Raw genomic sequence first — 24,281 nt, forward strand, 5'->3', positions numbered from 1 at the left:
CACATCGATAGAACGTAGTGTCTGGTCCCGATGCTCTTTCAACCATAACTAGTCGGCCCAGTGCAAAGTTTCCCTCCCTCTCAATATACGAACTCTCCCGGAAGCAGGTACATTTCAACTTGCTCAGTGAAGTTACTTGCAGTGGCCGCATTTTCTAATTTCCCATTTGCCGCAGAGATGTCTAAGAATCAGCAAGTACTACTGTTCTTACGGCAGAAATAGTGGGCGAATATTCGACAGTGGCCCCAGTTCACCACAACCGAATTTAGGTACTCCTTCCGGTGAAAAGGGGCAATGAACCTGACGACTGTCCCTTTCCAAGATGCGTCGAATTCTCAAGTGAGGGGGATGATATGGACATTTAAAACGCAAATAACATAAGCAGTATCTTAGAAGGAAGCAATGACTAGGTACCTCGCACGTACGTTTTCACCCGAGCGAATGGAAGGAGCCCAGTCAAATTTTCGCATAGATGCAAACCACTAAGATTGATCGTTGTCCTGTAGATGATACCACGAACGAAAAGTTCAGGAAAACTCTGCAACAACCATGTGACCTTCCAAGACTGTGCTTTGAATCTCCTGTCAAAACCTAGAAACCTGGGATGAATACAAGGCATTGAATAGTTGCGACAAACATAAGTAGTACCTCCCGTGGCTATACACGGAGGTGACAAAAGTCATAGGGTAGCGATATGCACATATACACATCGCGGGAGTTTCGCATACACAAGGTATAGAAGTCCAGTGCATAGGCTAAGCTGTAGTCTGCACTCAGGTGATTCGTGCGAAAAGGTTTCCGACCTGATTATGGTCGCACTGAGGGATGTAACACACTGTGAACGATAGTTGAAGCTAGTCCTATGGGGAATTACATGTCGGAAATAGTTAGGTTGGTTGGTTGGTTTGGGGAAGGAGACCCGACAGCGTGGTCATCGGTCTCATCAGATTAGGGAAGGATTGGGAAGGAAGTCGGCCATGCCCTTTCAGAGGAACCATCCCGGCATTTGCCTGGAGTGATTTAGGGAAATCACGGAAAACCTAAATCAGGATGGCCGGACGCGGGATTGAACCGTCGTCCTCCCGAATGCGAGTCCAGTGTCTAACCACTGCGCCACCCCGCTCGGTCGGAAATAGTTAGAGAATTCAATATTCTGAGATCCACAGTGTGAAGAGTTTGCCGAGAATACCCACTTCAGGCATTACCTCTCACCATGGATAAAGTAGTGGCCGGCGACCTTCACTTAAAGACGGAGAGTACCAGTGCTTGCATATAGGTATGAGTGCTATCAGACAACCAAAATTGCGCGAAATCACCGCAGAAATGAATGTGGGACGTACAACGATAGTATCCGTTAGAACAGTGTGGTGAAATTCAGCTTTAACGGGCTATGGCAGCAGATGATCGACGCGAGTGCCTTTGCTTACAGCACGACATCGCATACTGCTCCATTCCTTGGCGAGTGACCATAGACAACTGGGAAACAGTGGTCTGGTCAATGCGTCCCGATTTCAGTTGGTAAGAGCTGGTGTAAGTTTTGAGAGTGGCGCAGACCGTACGAAGCCATGGGCCCAATTAAACAAGGCTCTGTGGAAGCTGTATGCATCTTCACAACGGTCTGGGCTGTGTTTACATGGAGTGGACTGAGTCCTCTGGTCAAACCTTTTATAGCCATTTACGGACTTCATTATCCCTAAGGTGTCATAGCGCCACAATTGTTCGTCACTGCTTTGAAGAACATTCTGTACAGTTCAAGCGAACATTTGGCCATCCAGATCGCCCGACGTTGATCCGATTGAACATCTGTGCGACATAATAGAGAGGTCAGTTCGTGTACAAAATCCTGCACGAAACAGTTTCGTAATTATGGACGGCCACAGAGGGAGCATGACTCAGTATTTCTGTAGAGAAATTCAAACAAGTAGCTGAGTCCATGTCACGTCGAGTTGCTGCATTAGACCGGGATAAAGCAGGTCCACCACGATATTAGGACGCAGCCCATGACTTATGCAACCTCACTGCACTCTCTTAGGAATTGAAAGCTACGGCGGAAGTTTGCGGGGGGGGGGGGGGGGGAGAGGGGTGAAACTGACGGGACAGACACGGCACACATACACTTCCAACAGACCTATGGCACCAGCAATCGCCTACATTTGTGAAATTTTAGCCCCTACCCTAACATTCCACGCTGCTATACGCTCCTGTTTCAGGCATCTTGCTGTCGTGTGTGATCATTACGCACTGTGCCTTTGTTACTTTTCATTTCTTACTGTTGTGGAAGTTATTGTTTTATTTGTGGTAACTGTTGCTTGTTGCGTGCTGTTGGATACTGAACAAAATCAGAAGCACGTTCGTAGCACATTTGGAGTGGGAAACTAGACATTGTTCTCTTGGTCAGGGTATTTCTGTACGTGATCAAAGCGACAGAAATTTTCTGTTTGATATGTACGAGATCAAAGCGACAGAAATTTTCTGTTTATTACGTGACTACTTCGAGCGAGAGAGTGGCCCATTTCTTTCTATTAATGACATGATCGAAAGAACGCCTGCAACTTTGACTGTGAATAACTATACTGATGATAGTTTTGGCAAGAAATCGTTCCAGAAATAAGAGGAAACCGGAAAATTACCGAAGCTGGAAATTCCAAGGAAATAATGTTATGTATACAAGCGCATAACGTCGTCATAAAATGGTTCAAATGGCTCTGAGCACTATGGCACTTAACATCTGAGGTCATCAGTCCCCTAGAACTTAGAACTACTTAAACCTAACTAACCTAAGGACAACACACACATCCATGCCCGAGGCAAGATTCGAACCTGCGACTGTAGCAGTCGCGCGGTTCCGGACTGAAGCGCCTAGAACCGCTCGGCCACCGCGGCCGGCTACGTCGTCATATTTAGGATTATTGCCATACACAGGAACATGCGACAGACAAATTAAATTATTGCGCACCATTAAGCAGGTTTTTATGAAAGCCATCGCAGATTGTTATTGATAGTTCTGCACAATCAGGACTTCCACAATGGGCATTTCTTTGACAGCGAGATGCTGCCGAAGAAAGATCATACAGTTTAGCTGTTTGGGGATGCTAATTTTTAACGCGGATTCATGGGGTGAAAATAGATGAAGCGATGCGGTCTGATAAAATATTTTGGGCAGGGTCAGACAGACGACACAACAAAATTATTACCTGCATGCAGAAAGACCATAAGGTCTTCTCCTGATTTTAAAATAAAATAAGACAGGAGAAGAAATTAATCACAGTGCGTTTTCCAGGTGGTTGATTCCTTTGTTTTTGACAGGTTCAATACCAATCAAGGAAATAAAAGGGAATGATGCATGTAGCATAAAAATATAGAAGTAAATGATAATCCTAAAGTGATGGAACTTACAAAACAAATATCTCTTCATGAAACAAGCTCCTCAGATAAGAAATTGACGAGCTAATAGTCATTAGGTTGCCATCATTTGACGGACGTCTCAGATACTCAGAATTTATATGGGCTCAAATTAAAAGTTACATTGCCAGTAAATATAACAAATTTACCCTGTGTGCGCTCGAAGCACTCGTCAACAAAGCCGTCTGGAAGAAAACTTTTCAAGACTACAAGACCGCTATCAGCCATACGAAGCACATTGAGAAATAACTCTGATATACTGAAACTATTTTGGAAAACTTCAGAGGTGGAAAAATCAATACATTAAACTACGATAATGACCGTGATACTCCAGGCATTTCTGATAGCAAAGAGAGTAATGGTAGTGGAATTTTTCCGTTGTCACCACATAAGTGATGGAGAACATGACACAGCAGAATATTTGGAGTGTGTGGTTTACAGTGGTAAGCAACTGCATAGCAAAATTATACTTTCGTAAGTTCTGACATTTTAATAAAAGAACCACTTCAGCAACTGAATCCAAATAAAGTTAATATAAGGAAATTAATCTCTACCGTACAAAACAAATCTCACTCTTCCCAAGATGATTCCTACTATCCAGAGATTATTATTTTGTATCGCGATCCTCTATTCTTTCAACACGGGTTGCACTAGGCCTACTTACGATACATTTTAACGAGGAACAACCATGAAACCTCTTTTAACATATCAGAAGTAAACCGACAGTTTGTCTTGCCTCATTGAAGGAGCTCTGTGTGTCACATTTATTTAAAATTATTTCCTGTTAGTGATTCTGGCCGATTCCGGTTTTGGAATAGATCAGAAGCTGATTTATTCTCATAATTTTATTTAAATTTTATCTTCACCTTTTGCTTTCTCTTTTGTCTACAGTTTCGTAACGTGATCAAGAAATGCGTTTTCGTAAGCTTACCATACGTTGTTGCAACTGAAATTAAATTATTGTCGGCCTGTCCGAATATGAAATGACGTGCAAAGCAATTGATTTCTCCTCCTTCACGCCCTGCTGCAGCCGGGGGGGGGGGGGGGATGGGGGTTGGGGGGGGGGGGGCGGCATTGACACATGTGTGAATTAAACGGCCAAGGATTCTCTAAGGGCACCCTATTCGTCAACACACTCTAGTCACTCACCCGCCTTTTTTCTAGCACTTTAAAAATGTACCTGAATGGAGGGAATTTGTGACGAAATTCGCCGCGCGGGGTAACCATACGGTCTAGGACGTCTTGTCACGGTCAGTGCGGCTCCCCCCCCCCCCCCCCCCTCAGAGGTTCGAATCCTCCCTCGGACATGGGTATATGTCTGTCGTCCTTAGCGTAAATTAGTTTACATTACATTACGTAGTGAGTAAGCTTAGGGACGGATGACCTCAACAGTATGGTCCCATAAGACCTTACTACAAATTTCCAAAATTTTTTGACGGAATTCTTGGTCCTTGCAGACAGCAACCGCTTTCGACAGCACTCCTATTCTGGACGCTCTAATAACAGGCGGAAGTGCAGCAGTGTGTCAGGACGTTACCTACCTGAAGGCACTCTAAATTTATACGTTGTCGTGTTGGAAGTCAGATCCGGATACTGGAGAGATCTGTAGAAATTGAATAAGAGTCCCTAACCGTTCTTTCCACCAATCTGTCGGCTTCTAAAGTTGTGTCCCCAGTGCAGAAGATAGCTCGTCCATCGTGAGATCTCTCGAACTTGCTGTCATCTCGAACTTGAGCCAGTGTTTGTGCCTTTTTTTGTGGGATGCCACTTGCCCACGTTACTCTCTGTATCTACAGAGGGCTAGATCTGTAGTACTGACAACGATGGTAGGTGACAGCTCTCATTAATCTATCCTGTCTGTTTATATTTTAAAATATCACTTATTACAGTGTCCTGTACAACACTCGACATAGCTTTCTTGATAGTACGGTTACTTTTCTGACAACTTCCGATATAGAGTACGACACGTCCGTCCGTTAATAGAGATACACGTCCGGCTCTGAAGAACACCCGAGACAGAGTGACTTGCGCAGCCGAAGTGCTTCGTCTACCACACTGCCAAAGAGATCCGATTATCTCAGAAGCACTTCAGTTGTAATATCATTACTCTTATGTTTCTCAAAGCTAGTAAAATTTAAGAAACAGAAACGGTAGACTCGTAGGGTAACCATGAGTGATTGTCATACTGAAAACTGGGTTAAATGCAATGAAAAGTGTATAAATAATTAATCAGAGAAGTTAGGCGTTTTGGCATCTAATACCCTAATTTGCCGATCAATCAGAAGCAAGTTCAGTACAATTGGCGGATCTTCCACGGTAATAGTACATACGATACCATCTGCTGCTTGTATATCACTAAACTTTTGTACCATACGCTACTTCGCGTGTATCAAGCTGCATCACGGCGAGCTTCTAGTAAGATAAAATACTGGCGGCCACAGCCAGGAATATTACAGCGCCTAGAGGTTGAAGAGACGGTAGTTTCTGTTAATGTACCTTTTTAGCTTGCTCAACAAAGGTGTGTATAGGTGGCACTGAGAGTGTGGTTGTCTCAGAGGGACGCCATCGTGTGACACATTCATAGTACCGTGATGCAAGGTTGTGGTGAAATTGGTACCAATATGACAGCATTAACCCACCTTGAATCTCACATGAACTACTAAGATCTGGCTTTTTTTCACATGTGTCGACACCTTGCTTTTTGAACCACAGCCAAGCCCGAGGGTGACATCACAGGGAGCCATGCTTTTGCACTATTACAAAGGGGAATTGTAAGCACATTTGAGACGAATTTCAAACATGGCATCGCAACGAGAGATAGTTGCAGCGTTTCGAAAAACTGAATCTCTAATTGTATTGCACAGTGTAGTAACTCATCATTGTTGTGTTGTTACAATATGCTTAGAGAACGACAAGTACCATTGTCTGGTTACAACTGTCCAATAGCGTGAAGTAAACTGGTCTTTATCTTCTGTTTTCAACCAGTTGTTAACACGCGTCGCATCGATGAGCCAGAAGATAATAACCACAGCCTCCAGGAGCTGAGTGCCGCATGGCGGCATTACAGCTGCGTGACGTGGTACAAGTAATACATAAGAGGAGACGAATGGGCAATCATTCTATCAAATGAGGAAGTACACTGACATGACCGACTTTGGCAAAGAGAAGGTACTTAAGACCCGGCGTCTAAGAACGAACATCTCGGGAACGGCGATATGATTGCCTGTTTGCTTTCTACCGTTGTGACTGAAGGATGATGAAAGACGAGAAGATCACTAGGTGTTGGATGTCGACGCCTCGGAGGACGAAAGGATTTCCCGATGTGTAAAACAGTATACGCTTCGAGCTCTGACAGATCAGACGATATTGTACAAACATTACGCATGTGTATCGGAGCACACCGTTCACTGCATATTGTTGAACCAAACATTACGCATGTGTATCGGAGCACACCGTTCACTGCATATTGTTGAACCAAACATTACGCATGTGTATCGGAGCACACCGTTCACTGCATATTGTTGAACGATGGACTCCGCAGCGGATGAAACGCTTTTTGTTCCAATACTAAACCCATGACGTCGTCAGATACCATTGTGGTGGGCCCGGGATCATCGAGGTTGCCGGTGGATCAATGAAAACGGCGAAACACGCTTCTTCTGACACCACGTCGATGGTCATGTTTAGACGCGCTGTCATCCAGGTGAACGGCTGCACCAGACATGCACCGAATCTGGATGCAGGTCGCTGGACGCAGTATTACACACTAGGAGACATGAGCTTCCATGGGCTCTGTGGTGGTAATGAAAGACACCAGATTGCTCTGGACTATGTGAACATTATTGCGGACTACATGCTTCATGTCTTTCCCTTTGATCATGGTATCTTCCAGCAGGATAACTGCTCTTGTCACAAAGGCCAGAAGCGTGCTACAGTAGTTTTACTAGCATAATAGTGAAGTCACGTTGGTGTCTTCGAACCATATTCGCCTCACCTGAATCTGAACTCCTGTGATTCTACGGGGTCTCAACTCCAATTTGTAAGTCATGGGACCTGGTGTGACTTGTGCATATACATCCGGCACCACAGTGGAAACCTACCATGGACATTATGAACCGACGTCACGCATAATCACTGCTGTTTTGCGTTCCTAAGGAGGAGCAAGACACTATTAAACGAATGGTCATAATCTTTTCTCTCATCAGTGTAGGTATGATATTGAAAATTCCTCGGGGATGAGTTACTAGTATCAGATTAACCGACTGTGGCTCTGAGCACTATGAGACTTAACATCTGAGGTCATCAGTCCCCTAGAACTTAGAACTACTTAAACTTAACTAACCTAAGGACATCACACACGTCCATGCCCGAGGCAGGATTCGAACCTGCGACCGTAGCGGTCGCGCGGTTCCAGACTGAAGCGCCTAGAACCGCTCGGCCACCACGGCCGGCCTAACCGACTGTACCTGTAAGTTTCTGCGAAACAATGTAATTGACGAGGAAACGTTATGATGCCTTCGAGGAACCAAACTTCCGTGGGAGACAAATTTGGAGAAGCTATTACTACATTTTGAACTGACGTTTACTAAAATATTCTCATCGTGCAGACAAAATTTCGTAATAAAATCAACTACACTCCTGGAAATTGAAATAAGAACACCGTGAATTCATTGTCCCAGGAAGGGGAAAATTTATTGACACATTCCTGGGGTCAGATGCATCACATGATCACACTGACAGAACCACAGGCACATAGACACAGGCAACAGAGCATGCACAATGTCGGCACTAGTACAGTGTATATCCACCTTTCGCAGCAATGCAGGCTGCTATTCTCCCATGGAGACGATCGTAGAGATGCTGGATGTAGTCCTGTGGAACGGCTTGCCATGCCATTTCCACCTGGCGCCTCAGTTGGACCAGCGTTCGTGCTGGACGTGCAGACCGCGTGAGACGACGCTTCATCCAGTCCCAAACATGCTCAATGGGGGACAGATCCGGAGATCTTGCTGGCCAGGGTAGTTGACTTACACCTTCTAGAGCACGTTGGGTGGCACGGGATACATGCGGACGTGCATTGTCCTGTTGGAACAGCAAGTTCCCTTGCCGGTCTAGGAATGGTAGAACGATGGGTTCGATGACGGTTTGGATGTACCGTGCACTATTCAGTGTCCCCTCGACGATCACCAGTGGTGTACGGCCAGTGTAGGAGATCGCTCCCCACACCATCTACATCTACATCTATACTCCGCGAGCCACCTTACGGTGTGTGGCGGAGGGTACTTATTGTACCACTATCTGATCCCCCCTTCCCTGTTCCATTCACGAATTGTGCGTGGGAAGAACGACTGCTTGTAAGTCTCCGTATTTGCTCTAATTTCTCGGATCTTTTCGTTGTGATCATTACGCGAGATATATGTGGGCGGTAGTAATATGTTGCCCATCTCTTCCCGGAATGTGTTCTCTCGTAATTTCGATAATAAACCTCTCCGTATTGCGTAACGCCTTTCTTGAAGTGTCCGCCACTGGAGCTTGTTCAGCATCTCCGTAACGCTCTCGCGCTGACTAAATGTCCCCATGACGAATCGCGCTGCTTTTCGCTGGATCATGTCTATCTCTTCTATTAATCCAACCTGGTAAGGGTCCCATACTGATGAGCAATACTCAAGAATCGGACGAACAAGCGTTTTGTAAGCTACTTCTTTCGTCGATGAGTCACATTTTCTTAGAATTCTTCCTATGAATCTCAACCTGGCGCCTGCTTTTCCCACTATTTGTTTTATGTGATCATTCCACTTCAGATCGCTCCGGATAGTAACTCCTAAGTATTTTACGGTCGTTACCGCTTCCAATGATTTACCACCTATGGCATAATCGTACTGGAATGGATTTCTGCCCCTATGTATGCGCATTATATTACATTTATCTACGTTTAGGGAAAGCTGCCAGCTGTCGCACCATGCATTAATCCTCTGCAGGTCTTCCTGGAGTACGTACGAGTCTTCTGATGTTGCTACTTTCTTGTAGACAACCGTGTCATCTGCAAATAGCCTCACGGAGCTACCGATGTTGTCTACTAAGTCATTTATGTATATTGTAAACAATAAAGGTCCTATCACGCTTCCTTGCGGTACTCCCGAAATTACCTCTACATCTGCAGATTTTGAACCGTTAAGAATGACATGTTGTGTTCTTTCTTCTAGGAAATCCTGAATCCAATCACAAACCTGGTCCGATATTCCGTAAGCTCGTATTTTTTTCATTAAACGTAAGTGCGGAACCGTATCAAATGCCTTCCTGAAGTCCAGGAATACGGCATCAATCTGCTCGCCAGTGTCTACGGCACTGTGAATTTCTTGGGCAAATAGGGCGAGCTGAGTTTCACATGATCTCTGTTTGCGGAATCCATGTTGGTTATGATGAAGGAGATTTGTATTATCTAAGAACGTCATAATACGAGAACACAAAACATGTTCCATTATTCTACAACAGATTGACGTAAGCGAAATAGGCCTATAATTATTCGCATCTGATTTATGACCCTTCTTGAAAATGGGAACGACCTGCGCTTTCTTCCAGTCGCTAGGTACTTTACGTTCTTCCAGCGATCTACGATAAATTGCTGATAGAAAGGGGGCAAGTTCTTTAGCATAATCACTGTAGAATCTTAAGGGTATCTCGTCTGGTCCGGATGCTTTTCCGCTACTAAGTGATAGCAGTTGTTTTTCAATTCCGATATCGTTTATTTCAATATTTTCCATTTTGGCGTCCGTGCGACGGCTGAAGTCAGGGACCGTGTTACGATTTTCCGCAGTGAAACAGTTTCGGAACACTGAATTCAGTATTTCTGCCTTTCTTCGGTCGTCCTCTGTTTCGGTGCCATCGTGGTCAACGAGTGACTGAATAGGGGATTTAGATCCGCTTACCGATTTTACATATGACCAAAACTTTTTAGGGTTCTTGTTTAGATTGTTTGCCAATGTTTTATGTTCGAATTCGTTGAATGCTTCTCTCATTGCTCTCTTTACGCTCTTTTTCGCTTCGTTCAGCTTTTCCTTATCAGCTATGATTCGACTACTCTTAAACCTATGATGAAGCTTTCTTTGTTTCCGTAGTACCTTTCGTACATGATTGTTATACCACGGTGGATCTTTCCCCTCGCTTTGGACCTTAGTCGGTACGAACTTATCTAAGGCGTACTGGACGATGTTTCTGAATTTTTTCCATTTTTGTTCCACATCCTCTTCCTCAGAAATGAACGATTGATGGTGGTCACTCAGATATTCTGCGATTTGTGCCCTATCACTCTTGTTAAGCAAATATATTTTCCTTCCTTTCTTGGCATTTCTTATTACACTTGTAGTCATTGATGCAACCACTGACTTATGATCACTGATACCCTCTTCTACATTCACGGAGTCGAAAAGTTCCGGTCTATTTGTTGCTATGAGGTCTAAAACGTTAGCTTCACGAGTTGGTTCTCTAACTATCTGCTCGAAGTAATTCTCGGACAAGGCAGTCAGGATAATGTCACAAGAGTCTCTGTCCCTGGCTCCAGTTCTGATTGTGTGACTGTCCCATTCTATACTTGGTAGATTGAAGTCTCCCCCTATTACAATAGTATGATCACGAAACTTCTTCACGACGTTCTGCAGGTTCTCTCTGAGGCGCTCAACTACTACGGTTGCTGATGCAGGTGGTCTATAGAAGCATCCGACTATCATATCTGACCCACCTTTGATACTTAGCTTAACCCAGATTATTTCACATTCGCATTCGCTAATAATTTCACTGGATATTATTGAATTCTTTACTGCTATAAATACTCCTCCACCATTGGCGTTTATCCTATCCTTGCGGTATATATTCCATTCTGTGTCTAGGATTTCGTTACTGTTCACTTCCGGTTTTAACCAACTTTCCGTTCCTAATACTATATGCGCACTATTTCCTTCAATAAGAGATACTAATTCAGGAACCTTGCCCTGGATACTCCTGCAGTTTACCAATATTACGTTAACTTTTCCTGTTTTTGGTCTCTGAGGACGGACGTTCTTTATCAACGATGATAATGTCCTCTCTGGTAAGCCGTCAGGTATTTTATCGTTTCGCCCAAGGGGGGGTCCCTCTAACCTAAAAAACCCCCGTGTGCACGCCACACGTACTCTGCTACCCTAGTAGCTGCTTCCGGTGTGTAGTGCACGCCTGACCTGTCTAGGGGGGCCCTACAGTTCTCCACCCAATAACGGAGGTCGATGAATTTGCAACCATTATAGTCGCAGAGTCGTCTGAGCCTCTGGTTTAGACCCTCCACACGGCTCCAAACCAGAGGACCGCGATCGACTCTGGGCACTATGCTGCAGATATTAAGCTCAGCTTGCACTCCGCGTGCGATGCTGGTTGTCTTCACCAAATCAGCCAGCCGCCGGAAGGAACCAAGGATGGCCTCAGAACCCAAGCGGCAGGCGTCATTCGTTCCGACATGTGCTACTATCTGCAGCCGGTCACACCCAGTGCGTTCAATAGCTGCCGGAAGGGCCTCCTCCACATTACGGACGAGACCCCCCCCCAAGCACACCGAGTGCACACTGGCATTCTTCCCCGACCTACCCGCTATTTTCCTGAGGGGCTCCATAACCCGCCTAACGTTGGAGCTCCCTATAACTAATAGGCCCGCCCTCTGTGACTGTCGGGACCTTGCCGGAGAATCGGCCACTGGCCCAACAGGCGAGGCATCCTGTGGTGGCTCGGAAACGATGTCATCACCACTAGGAAGCACCCCGTACCTGTTGGAAAGGGGTAAGGCAGCTGCCACGCTGCCAGATCCCACCTTCGCCTTTCGGCCAGGCACGCGAGAGCCCACCACTGTCCGCCATTCACCCTGGAGTGATGGCTGACCGGTAAGATGCTCACTGCCGGAAGACGCAGCGACATCAGGGGTTCCATGTGATTCCAAGGCCACCGAAGTAGGCATAGGTCTCACCACAGTTGCCCCAACGCCACTACGAGCCGACGCCTGCGCCTCGAGCTCGATGAGCCTAACAGACAAAGCCTCCACCTGCCCCCGAAGAGTGGCCAATTCTCCTTGCGTCCGCTCACAACAACCACAGTCCCTACACATGACTATGTTTACCCTACCCTATACGGTGACAAATTCCCAAGATAATCTTCTGATGAGCTACTCTGATAATCAAGAAACACTCACTGAAATACGAGACGCGAAAACTACGCTAGGTTTTCCCAGAAAAACTATTTAAAAGCTAAGCGCAGCAAATAAGTACAAAAACGCTTTATACAAACAGTACTCGCTGCTGCTGGTGCTCTCGCTCTGGCTGTCACAAGACAACTGCTGATTCAAGTGACTAGTGGCTAACGGCCGCGAAACAAACAAAGACGGATTTAGGGCGCTTTCTGTTCTAAACGATCAAGAAAACACTAAGAAATCTAACACGAAAACTACGTAAAGTTTTATCAAGAACTGTTAGTTACTATGCAGAGCAGATAAACACAAATAGAATCCCTTCCTTAGTGGAAGGTCGTAAACAAAATGCAAAATAAACGCTTTATACAAACAGTACTCGCTGCTGCTGGTGCTCTCGCTCTCGCTGTCACAAGACAACTGCTGATTCAAATGACTAGTGGCTAACGGCCGCGAAACAAACAAATGACGGTTTTAGGGCGCTTTCTGTTCTAAACGATCAAGAAAACACTAAGAAATCTAACACGAAAACTACGTAAAGTTTTATCAAGAACTGTTAGTTACTATGCAGAGCAGATAAACACAAATAGAATCCCTTCCTTAGTGGAAGGTCGTAAACAAAATGCAAAATAAACGCTTTATACAAACAGTACTGTGCTGCTGCTGGTGCTCTCGCTCTCGCTGTCACCATGATGCCGGGTGTTGGCCCTGTGTGCCTCGGTCGTATGCAGTCCTGATTGTGGCGCTCACCTGCACGGCGCCAAACACGCATACGACAATCATTGGCACCAAGGCAGAAGCGACTCTCATCGCTGAAGACGACACGTCTCCATTCGTCCCTCCATTCACGCCTGTCGCGACACCACTGGAGGCGGGCTGCACGATGTTGGGGCGTGAGCGGGAGACGGCCTAACGGTGTGCGGGACCGTAGCACAGCTTCATGGAGACGGTTGCGAATGGTCCTCGCCGATGCCCCAGGAGCAACAGTGTCCCTAATTTGCTGGGAAGTGGCGGTGCGGTCCCCTACGGCACTGCGTAGGATCCTACGGTCTTGGCGTGCATCCGTGCGTCGCTGCGGTCCGGTCCCAGGTCGACGGGCACGTGCACCCTCCGCCGACCACTGGCGATAACATCTATGTACTGTGGAGACCTCACGCCCCACGTGTTGAGCAATTCGGCGGTACGTCCACCCGGCCTCCCGCATGCCCACTATACGCCCTCGCTCAAAGTCCGTCAACTGCACATACGGTTCACGTCCACGCTGTCGCGGCATGCTACCAGTGTTAAAGACTGCGATGGAGCTCCGTATGCCACGGCAAACTGGCTGACACTGACGGCGGCGGTGCACAAATGCTGCGCAGCTAGCGCCATTGGACGGCCAACAGCGCGGTTCCTGGTGTGTCCGCTGTGCCGTGCGTGTGATCATTGCTTGTACAGCCCTCTCGCAGTGTCCGGAGCAAGTATGGTGGGTCTGACACACCGGTGTCAATGTGTTCTTTTTTCCATTTCCAGGAATGTATATGGTTCCAGAGACCTTTTCAAGTCCCAAACATCTGTGATGTGTACATGCAAACTGAAGCAACAGATGAAAATTCGTTCCACGGCCAGGAATGGAACCATTATAACATCCACCATATATATATATATTACGAGTGGAATATGAACGTGTGGAAATTACGTAACTCAATAATATTCATTTAATTATGTAATTATTTCTTAAAAAGATGATAATTATGTAAAACAGAGACAATATTTGTCTCACATTCTTTCTTAATCTATGTCATTCTTTTCTTTTGTTTTGTACCCTTTTGTTGTCTTCTTCTGATGTACGTCGCCGACGCAAGACGCGAATCGATTTGACGTCTGTTGAATGAAAAACACTTAACGTAAAATTATTGTACTTTTATGTTCATTTGCTGGTAAAAAACAAATAGAGCAAAATGCGTTAAAACTATTTATGATTAATTATTGAAAAATCACTTCCTCTTTTAATTATAATTTTGTATTAACTGTTTTACCATAGCTGCAAGAAGCGCAGCCATTGTTAGTTGCGATTATATAGCAACTTCGTCTCTACTTCTGGTCGAAATATCAAGGGATTGTGTTAAACTAATTTGCAAAACAGTATTAATAATTTTTTTGGTAACATCAATTTAAATAAGTAATTATTTATTGAGCAAAGGAATATCTTAACTAAAAAAGAAATCCTCTATCTTTTGTTGGCCGACATCTTAACTCAGCGGCAAATTTAAATTACTTGAAACTGCAACAATATTCCGATGTGTAAGAAATAAATGTGCACCGATGGTACTGAACTCTATTTATAAAAGAAAAAATTAATCTAATCAGACTGCATTTTCTAAGAACAGTGCTGATGGTATTTATTCTTGAACAAGATTTCGATGCTGATGTATAAGGCCAAAATTAAACTATGCACGAATCATGGAGAAAAATATTTCTGGTAGCATATGTCAGTGTTGTGTGCGGGTGGTATTCTGTGGTTCCTTATCATGATCAATTTGCTAAGAATAATTAAATGCATCGAAGACAGAAATTATAAAAGCTCTGATGTACGATCTGTAATTTTAGTGATATGAACACAACTTACAGTCAACATTATAACACTACGTCAGGTGGAATTCTTGTGCAATGTGAACAAAATAATTATCCGGGAGAAGTTGTAATATGAATAATGCCTTATACATGTGTATTATATTGTCAGTGTCATTTACAAGATCAAATCAATGCAACTGCTAAATAACAGGGTGAATTCAAACCGCAGAATACCATAGAGTATCATATCATCCATATTCATTGCATTTGTCCATGTTGATGATACGCAAAACCGCCACACCATGTCTCCTGGTCACTACGCAGATGCCCTAACCACTACGCCGCCCTAGCGTAGCGGCTTTGCTCAACTACACGAACTGGTGCGCGGGGTAGCCGCGCGGTCTAGGCGCTGCTTCCCCCGTCGGAGGTTCGAGTCGTCCCTCGGGCATGGATGTGTGAGTTGTCCGTAGTGTACTTTAAGTTAGATTAAGTAGTGCGTAAGCTTAGGGACAGATGACCTCAGCAGTTTGGTCCCATAAGACCTTACAACAAATTTCCAAATTACAAACTGCACGAACTGCACTAACCCAACTCCGGAGACGTGAACGGGATTTTAAATAGCGGGAAGAGGCAGAAACGCAATGCCACTGTGCCGAAGTGTCGTAGTGGTTAGAGCACCTGACTAGCAAACAGGAAACCCGGGTTCGAATCCTGGCCTTCATACAAATTTTCATTCGTCGCTTCAGTCTGCATGTATACAAAATTTCATGACATTGACGAAGTTATCACAGATATGATGGTTGTAGAAAGTGGAGAAAGCATTCTGTCCTTCCTATGAAGAGCAGGGAGTTTAAAATTGCTGCCTTGATCGAGCAAATGATTTGCATCAAGTACTTTTGTTTCCTTTTTACCACTGTATAAATAAGCTACTAGCATGGAAATCGACTTAATAAAAAATCAGTGTTAATGTTTTAATCAGGGTGTCTGGAATACAATTCTCATAAATACTTCCGCTGTTCACTGCGGGCTACTGGTAGCAAAGGTGCTTCTCGCTGTTTAATTCACAACAGTGTGTATACACGCACATGCAGTGTGCTACTGTCAGAGGACAAGTGCCGCTGTGCTGAGCACTTGTGTTACCAGCGCTTCACAGTTGTTAATTTACGAGCGCAGCTGTGGCCGAATTATATAACAGCGCACGCCAGACTGGTTATGACCGCAGAAAATTTCCGTTCGTTGTGACCACTTGCGGGCATGATAAAACAAATGGCAAATATTGGTTTTGCCTCTGGCTAGCATTGCTTGTTGACCAGCACTATCACGTAGCTGAAACAGCATTTCAATTCTTTTTTTATAGAGGTCACCTCGTGCACAGACCGTGTTTAATCGCCATCAGTCATATATGATTAACTCATGAATTTCTGATGTTCTTGGCGGAAGTGCGAAATCGAACAGCCCTTTTTGGTTATTTGTTCAGCGTCGTTACAGGGAGACCAAGCACCTAATTCGAGGTGTACAGATCTGCTCATAATGCTCATAAGTATCCTCCCGTAAAGAGCACTTGTAACTATGATTTTGCTTGAAGGAATAACACCTTTGTGACAACATAAGGAAGCACCCTCTAAAAGCACGCAACAAAAATATGCACACGTCCCTTGTAGCATAGCAGACCTACTAAAGGAATTTCATTTCGTGATGTGGTATCAAGAGCGGTATAAGGTATCTAGATGTAGGAAGTTGAAGCACAATTAAATCATAGGTCAGTGGTGAAGTTGGTGTCTAGTACACTTTTGCCTGTCAACAAAGTTTGTATCTGGGTTACTGAAATGTTTTTTGAGTTTCTCCGTTGATTAGTTTAATCTGTAGAAATAACGAAATTAATAGAACGAAGAGATGGGTAATAAATCTCTCATTTTCTGCCACTTCCTCCTACGTAGACCAAACTACTTTTCAAAGGTCTCATGGTCCGTTTCATCTAAGCCTACGCGTTTTCAATGAGGTTTAGATCAGTGCGGGTGAAGGCCAATCGAGAAGAAAAATCTCATTCCGTACTGCAAACCACACTTGTACCATTGTTGTCATATGTATAGGAGACTGGCCCAGTAGAAACAGATTATTTCCTGAGGACGTAGTTTTCGCAAAAATGGGACTATAATATTACTCATAATATTGGTATACTGAGCGTCGTTTGTGGCAAATTAGCTGCACATCTTCGAAGTGTGTTTCATAAAATACAGTTTAGCATTTCATAGACAACTAATTGCTGAACTAGGAGAATGTGTCCCATCAGGGCGAATGAAAATTCACAATCACATGGATTCGGTCCTGAGAGGCACAAACGAAGCATGCACGTTGTTTATTCAGCTACAGTGACGGTTTAAGAACTTTTAACTCTTCAGTTAACAGGCACTGTATCAGCAGATAATACTGAAAACTGCGCCCGAACAAGCCTTGAAGGCCGAACGGTACTGACCGACCGCCGTGTCATCCTCTTAGGCGTCACTGGATGCAGATATGGAGGGGTTGTGGTCAGCATACCTCTCTCGCAGCCGTTGTCAGTTACTTCTAAATCACGTAACTGTTCAGTTTGCCTCACAAGGACTGAGTGCACCGCGCTTGCCAACAGCCCTCGGCAGACGCGGACTGTCACCAGTCCAAATGCCATCCAAGTTCGACAGTTCATAACTTCGGTGGTCTGATGGAAACCGGTGTTACCACTGCGGCAAGACCGTTAAACAGACGATACTAGCATATTATATTGTCAGAAAATTTAAAGTGTCATCTTGGAACAGATCTGGAATAGATCTAAGATTAGTGTCCTGTATTTTTTGAACTAATTTTTCCTCGTGTGCCTGTTCACAAGGTAAATAGAAAAATATGACATGTTGCATATCATTCATGCAGTGTTGGACCGGACAATGGCTACGATTTCCGGTGACTAATTTTTGTGGTGTATTTATGGAAGAAATGTACACATTGAAAGAATACATTTTTCGGATACGTATCTGAACTATATGCTTGCTTTCAAGTAAATGAGAACAACATGCTTTCCCGCACACGATATTTATTTTCTTTACAAGTGAAGAAATTTTGTACTTGTTTACGGTGTGGTTTCAGTGCGTTGCGGCACACAGAATTCAAATAATTGTTTCAATAAAAATGAATTTTTAATGTGCTACATTTTAAAAATAGACTAGAGTATAAAATAATTTCATCTAGCCCCATACAGATATTTAAGGCCATACAGATAGACCTGAGAATGTTTGGTTGTAATTTTTAATGGTTATAAAAACACTTACGAGATTTAATACGAAAACCATAGGGCGCATGCAACATGTAATAACAAGGAGATGAACTATTAGTGAGTTAATTGTGTGCTGCATGCACTCCAGGTTTTTCGTTTTAAATTTTACATGTATTTTCACAAATATTAAAAGTTCACTATCACAAATTTTCAGGTTCATTTGCATAGGATCGGGTGTCTGTATGGAGCTAGTAGAAATAGTTTTATACGGTTTTGTCCAATCTGAAATTCATTTTTATTTAAATAACATTTTTCTGCTTCTTAGTCTTTCCTTCGTAATATTTTTCAAAGGAAAAATTTTAGTTTAATTTCAGTTTCTTTTCGTCTGACTAAACTAATATATCTCGCTAAAAGGCAGTGAAAGTACAAATTAGAGAAATTCGAGCTTACATGAAGGTTTGCCAGCAATCGTTCTTCGCACCAACGAGTTGCCACTGGAACAGGGAAAGGCGGAAATGGCTGTGCTACGCAAAGCTACCGCCGCCATTCACCAGAAAAGAAAGCTAGTTAATATTGCATTTTCATCAAGTTCTACACTATTTTTAAAGTTTCAGGTTCGTAGGTCACTGGGAAGTTAATTTAAAATCATTTGCAAAATTTGTACGGAACAGAGAGACGAAACGACTATTTTAATATCGGGCAAAATATGTGTCTGTCATATTATTACCGCTGGAGTAAGTACCCAAAGTTGTGCTGTAAATGATGCATAACATAATCTGTGCGAACCAAGTTTGCTGTAACACTACTTGTCGATGAGCAATGAGGAGGTCATTGTTAATTATTTCAGGCACATCTCTACTTGTGATGAGTGAACAAGAGCAAAAGATAAAGAAAAAAATTCGAAATAAATTCTCTAGCATGGAATAAAATAATTTTTTGACGTCTGTTTGACATTCACCAGAGAAGAAAGCTAGTTAATAATGCATTTTCATCCAGTTCTACACTATTTTTAAAATTTCTGGTTCGTAGGTCACTGGGAAGTTAATTTAAAATCATTTTCTAAATTTGTACTGAACAGAGAAACGAGATGACTATTTTAAAATCGGGTAAAATATGTCTCGGTCATGTTATTAACGCTAGTGTAAGTATCCCATGCTGTGCTGTAAATGATGCAAAACATAATCTGTGCGAACCAAGTTTGCTGTAACACTACTTGTCAATGAGCAATGAGGAGGTCATTGTTAATTATTTCAGCCACATCTCTATTTGTGATGGATGAACAAGAGCAAAAGGTAAAGGAAATAAAAGGAGTAAAATTATTCTTGCCTTCTGTTTCACATTCACCAGAAATCAGCCAAAATGTTACAAGCACGGTTTCACGGAGGCTGCAAGCTTTTTGACAAAATTAAAAATGTTTCGATATACACTACAGAACTGTTTGGCCTTTCAAGCCACTGTAAAGTGGTACATTCACGGACGCATGTCAAAAACGATTCTGTACGGTGTGTGCATGAACACGAGTGGTGACACTCAACGTGACCTGGCTTATTTTATCTATTCGTTAAGTTATTTATTATAAATACGACTGATAATGTTATAGTTTGTCAATGGAGTAATTACTTCTCTACGTACATGTCCACCAATTTGCTAAATATGTTACTGACGTACACATGGTTAGTGCCGGAATGTTGTTGATATGCTTATGAACTACTTGCAAAATGATTAAAAACATGCCTGAGGTAGGTGACAATAATTATTAGATATAACAAAACTTTTAGCGCCAGTACAATCACGCATTAATCCTTTAATATACAGAATAAAATAATGAATTATTTTTCCACAGGAACTCAAAATATAAATTACTCATACTTCAATGCATTTTTCTCGAGTCTGTCTCTCACGAAACATTCGACTTCACATGACAATGACTAAAGAGAGCTGTCTCTTTATCTAATTATAGTAGCATATTTGCAACTGAACTAAAATAGACAAACAGAAACTCAGTGGTTCAAAAATAAATTAAAAGTACCGGCACTTCCTAAATTACAGCTGCGTAGCATCACATCACAGCAAATCTGAACTGCGAACAGTAGAAAAGTTATTCAGAATTTCGCAAAAAAAAAGTATAAGAAAAGGTGTCGTTTGATCTGAGTACAGAAACGCAGTGAAATACATCTCACTGGGAAAGATTTCATCGAAACGTAACTCACAGTTAATATGAAGATCTGGACCTAAATGTCTACTCCGCCATTCACACTTAAGTGCCACGCAGAGGGATCACTGGATCTCTTTCTCACTACTCTACCGTTCCACTCTCGAACAACACGCGGAAGAAACGAACACTTACAGCTTTCCATGTGAGCTCTCATTACTCTTATTTTGTTACGATAATCATTTCTCCCTATGTACATGGGCGTGAACGGAATATTTTAGTTTTCGGAGGAGAAAGTCGGTGATTGAAATTTCGGTGAAAAGATCTCGCCGCAACTGATTGCCACCGTAACTTGCTCATCGTATCTGAGACACTCTGAGCCCTATTTCGCGAAAGGACAAAGCCCTGCCTTTCATTGAATTTTTCGATGTCCTCCGTCACTGCCGTACAGCAGTGTTGTAGCACATGACAGACGAGGGTAGAGTAGGAAGTGTCATTAGTGGATCTATTGGATGTTCTTAGTTTTCTGCCAATGAAAAGCAGTCTTGACTCGCCTTTCCCAAAACATTATCTATGTGATCGTTCCAACTTAAGTTGTTTGTAATTGTAATCGCTAGGCACTTAGTTGAGACGTCAGCCTTTATATTTGAGCGATTTATGGTGTAATCTAGCTTTAAAGGACTGCTTTTAGCACTCATGTGGATCACCTCACATAGCCGTGTGCCGCTCACGTTGGTGCCGTTGGTAGGTTGGCATCGTGTAATAGTGATAGTGGCGTCTCGTTTTCTTTTTCTGTTTACTGGAGGCACTACGTTTGCTAGCGTTGTCTGTCCACAGGTGGCAGAAGCAGCGTTTATCGATATCTAGTACCTGTACTATCTTTGGAAGGACGTGACGTGTTTTCCGGGTCGTGTGTGTCGGGAATTAGGTTGGGACGGAGCAGCAGAAAGGTCCGGCAGCAGAGGACGTGCTGGGACCGCTGGCAGCACACAGGCATTGCCGGATCGAGGGGCTGTAGTTGCGAGGGCCAAAACCTCATTATCCTCTGGATCCAGCGGGAGTGAACATTAATCCGGTAGTGAAACCTCCACTTTGGTGATCACCCCGTTTGTTCGTACATTGCTGCTCGAGGGTCGCTGTGAGACAAACAGCAGCAAGTGGAGAGTGTCGAGTTGGTGGAATCTATTAGCCGTCTTCTACTGCCTGTTATTAGTTTTTTAATTTTGTGTTATTATTTGGTGAAGTATTTTACTTACTGGCCTCTAACGTCCCAGTTACCTGCCCTGGAGGTTAGCGTATTTTTGCAGCAGTCTACTTTTTCTCGTCTTGCCGATGCTGTCCGGCATGACGTGTAGTTAGACATCCTTCGTGATTACCGTGTGGATTGTGGTTTCTTTTGTGTACCTTGGTTGTAGTGGTTCCTTCTGCCTTTCGATGTTTTAAACACCGGATTCTGAAGATGCAGTGCTGTCTGTCACTTCGCCCTCGCTTCAATTATTCCATCGTTGTACTGGTCATCACACGTTAGGTGGACTTGGTAAGAGGATTGATCGGCGTTTGAACTGTCCCTAGTTTGAGTTGCCGTCCTGTTAGGTGTCCATAACTCTTGGCTGCCTGTCTCACACCTTCCGCAGCTGTAGGGACTATTCTCAAGTCAACCCTTGGGGCACTGTCTGTGAATCACCCCCTTTTTAATTGGACTGATTGTGTCAATTTTTAAAAATAATATTTTGTTTAAATTATTCCTATTGCTTGTGGCCTTCAGCCAACAAATAATTTGAATTCTTCTTAAGAAGGCCTTCAGCCTTCAGTGTAGCTTGTGTTACAGTCATTTTTAATGATTGTTTTAAAAATTACTTTGGTAATTTCAACGTGTAGTTGTCTTCCTTCAGCCGCTAACTGTTCTGAAGTATTGCTTGTGGCCTTCAGCCGACAAATAAATTTGAATTCTTTCTTAATAAGGCCTTCAGCAGTCAGTGTAGCTTGTGTTACAGTAATTTTTTTTAAAATATTTTTTCAAAATTATTTCGGTATTTTTAACGTGTAATGGTCTTCCTCATTTGTAATTCAGGCCTGCAGTCGTTAATTTTTCTGAGGTATTGCTTGTGGCCTTCAGCCGTCAAATAGTTTTGAATTTCCTCTTAATAAAGCCTTCAGCCGTCAGTATAGTTTGTGTTGCAGTAACTTTTTTTCTTAAAGATTGTTTCAAAATTATTTCGGTATTTTTAACGTGTAATGGTCTTCCTCATTTGTAATTCAGGCCTGCAGCCGTTAATTTTTCTGAGGTATTGCTTGTGGCCTTCAGCCGACAAATAGTTTTGAATTCCCTCTTAATAAAGCCTTCAGCCGTCAGTGTAGCTTGTATTGCAGTCAATTTTTTTTAAATGATTGTTTAAAAAAATTCCTTAAATAATGTGTATGTGTTTACTGAGCAACCAACGGTAACTGATTAGGCCCCGTCCACACCTTTTCCTGCTTTCCCTAAGTCCCACGTCTCAGTCGTAGCAGAGCGTGGTTACGATTGTAAAATTCACATTGCTGTTACCGTTGGTTCAAATTGTAACTCTGGCAGTGTTACACGATATTTGTCTTTGATATTTGGTTGTTTCGGGTCACCAATTCTGATGGCGGTCAGGCAGTGCTCCGGGATCGGCCTGTTGAGGAAGGACCACCTCATTTATGAGCTGGCTATAAGGAGCCAGCCAATTGACTGTAGTTTCCCGGACTTAGCCGCCCGCTTGCGTGCTAGCGTTCTTCAGCTGGTTGACGTCACGTGTGGTTGAGACAGAAGCAGCCATTGAGTTTTTCGTGAAAGTCTGTTAGGGGCCTTGAGGACACCATTACCTTTTTGGAAGGCACTCGACCTAGTGGCAGTCAGACAGTGTGCGGGCACTGTTAGTACATTTAACCAACCGGATAGCGGATTTAAGGGCATTAGAGGATCATTATAAGAAATCAACGGCTGAATTGGAGTCCTTGATTAATGAGTTGCAGTTTAAGATTAAATGTTTAGAGCTTCATGGGAAAAGAACTGGGGAACAGGACTTGCTGTCTTTAGGGGGGGGGGGTGCCTCGAGTCAGCCCCGGAATCCGGAATGATACACCTCCCGAGAGATTAGACGCAGCGTTTGCTAAATTGCCTAATCATCTGTTGCATCTCTTTCGGGACATCACAGAAGTAGTGATAGACCGACTCGAGCAAATCGAAAGGTTATTGCGGTTGTTGATGCGCCTTGAGCTGCATGCTGATGCCTTTGTCGTTTCGCATCAATTAGTTTTGTCGCTATTGTATCTGTTAGCTAGAGGGGAATTGAGGACGCTCGTATCCAGAGCCATGGCAGAGTGGTTTTCTTTGCAATGGTTGAGAGAGCTTGTAATTAACGAAAGATTGACCATGGGAGTTCGCAAACAGCTCCTGTGTCGCTACATTTGGCAGATGCAGCTAGATAAGGAGGAGTTACGTCAACATGTGGGTAGAGTCAAGACGGCCTGCTTGGCCTTGTTAGTCGACTTGCCAGAACTGGAGTTAGTTTCTGTTGTCCTGAGGGGAATGTGAGCGGCGGATAAGTCGCACTTTGTTTTTCGTGGTCGTCTCTCCACCTGGGAAGAATTTCGTGCCGCCGTTGTAGCGATATTTGCGTTACCGCTCGCGGACGATCCATGCCTTGAAGTTAAGGTTCAGCCCGCGGGCGTTATCAAGGACAACTCCGGATTATCTACATCGGCTGAGT

The sequence above is a fragment of the Schistocerca cancellata genome, chromosome 5 (assembly GCF_023864275.1).
Source record: "Schistocerca cancellata isolate TAMUIC-IGC-003103 chromosome 5, iqSchCanc2.1, whole genome shotgun sequence".
NCBI classification, from domain to species: Eukaryota; Metazoa; Arthropoda; class Insecta; order Orthoptera; family Acrididae; genus Schistocerca; species Schistocerca cancellata.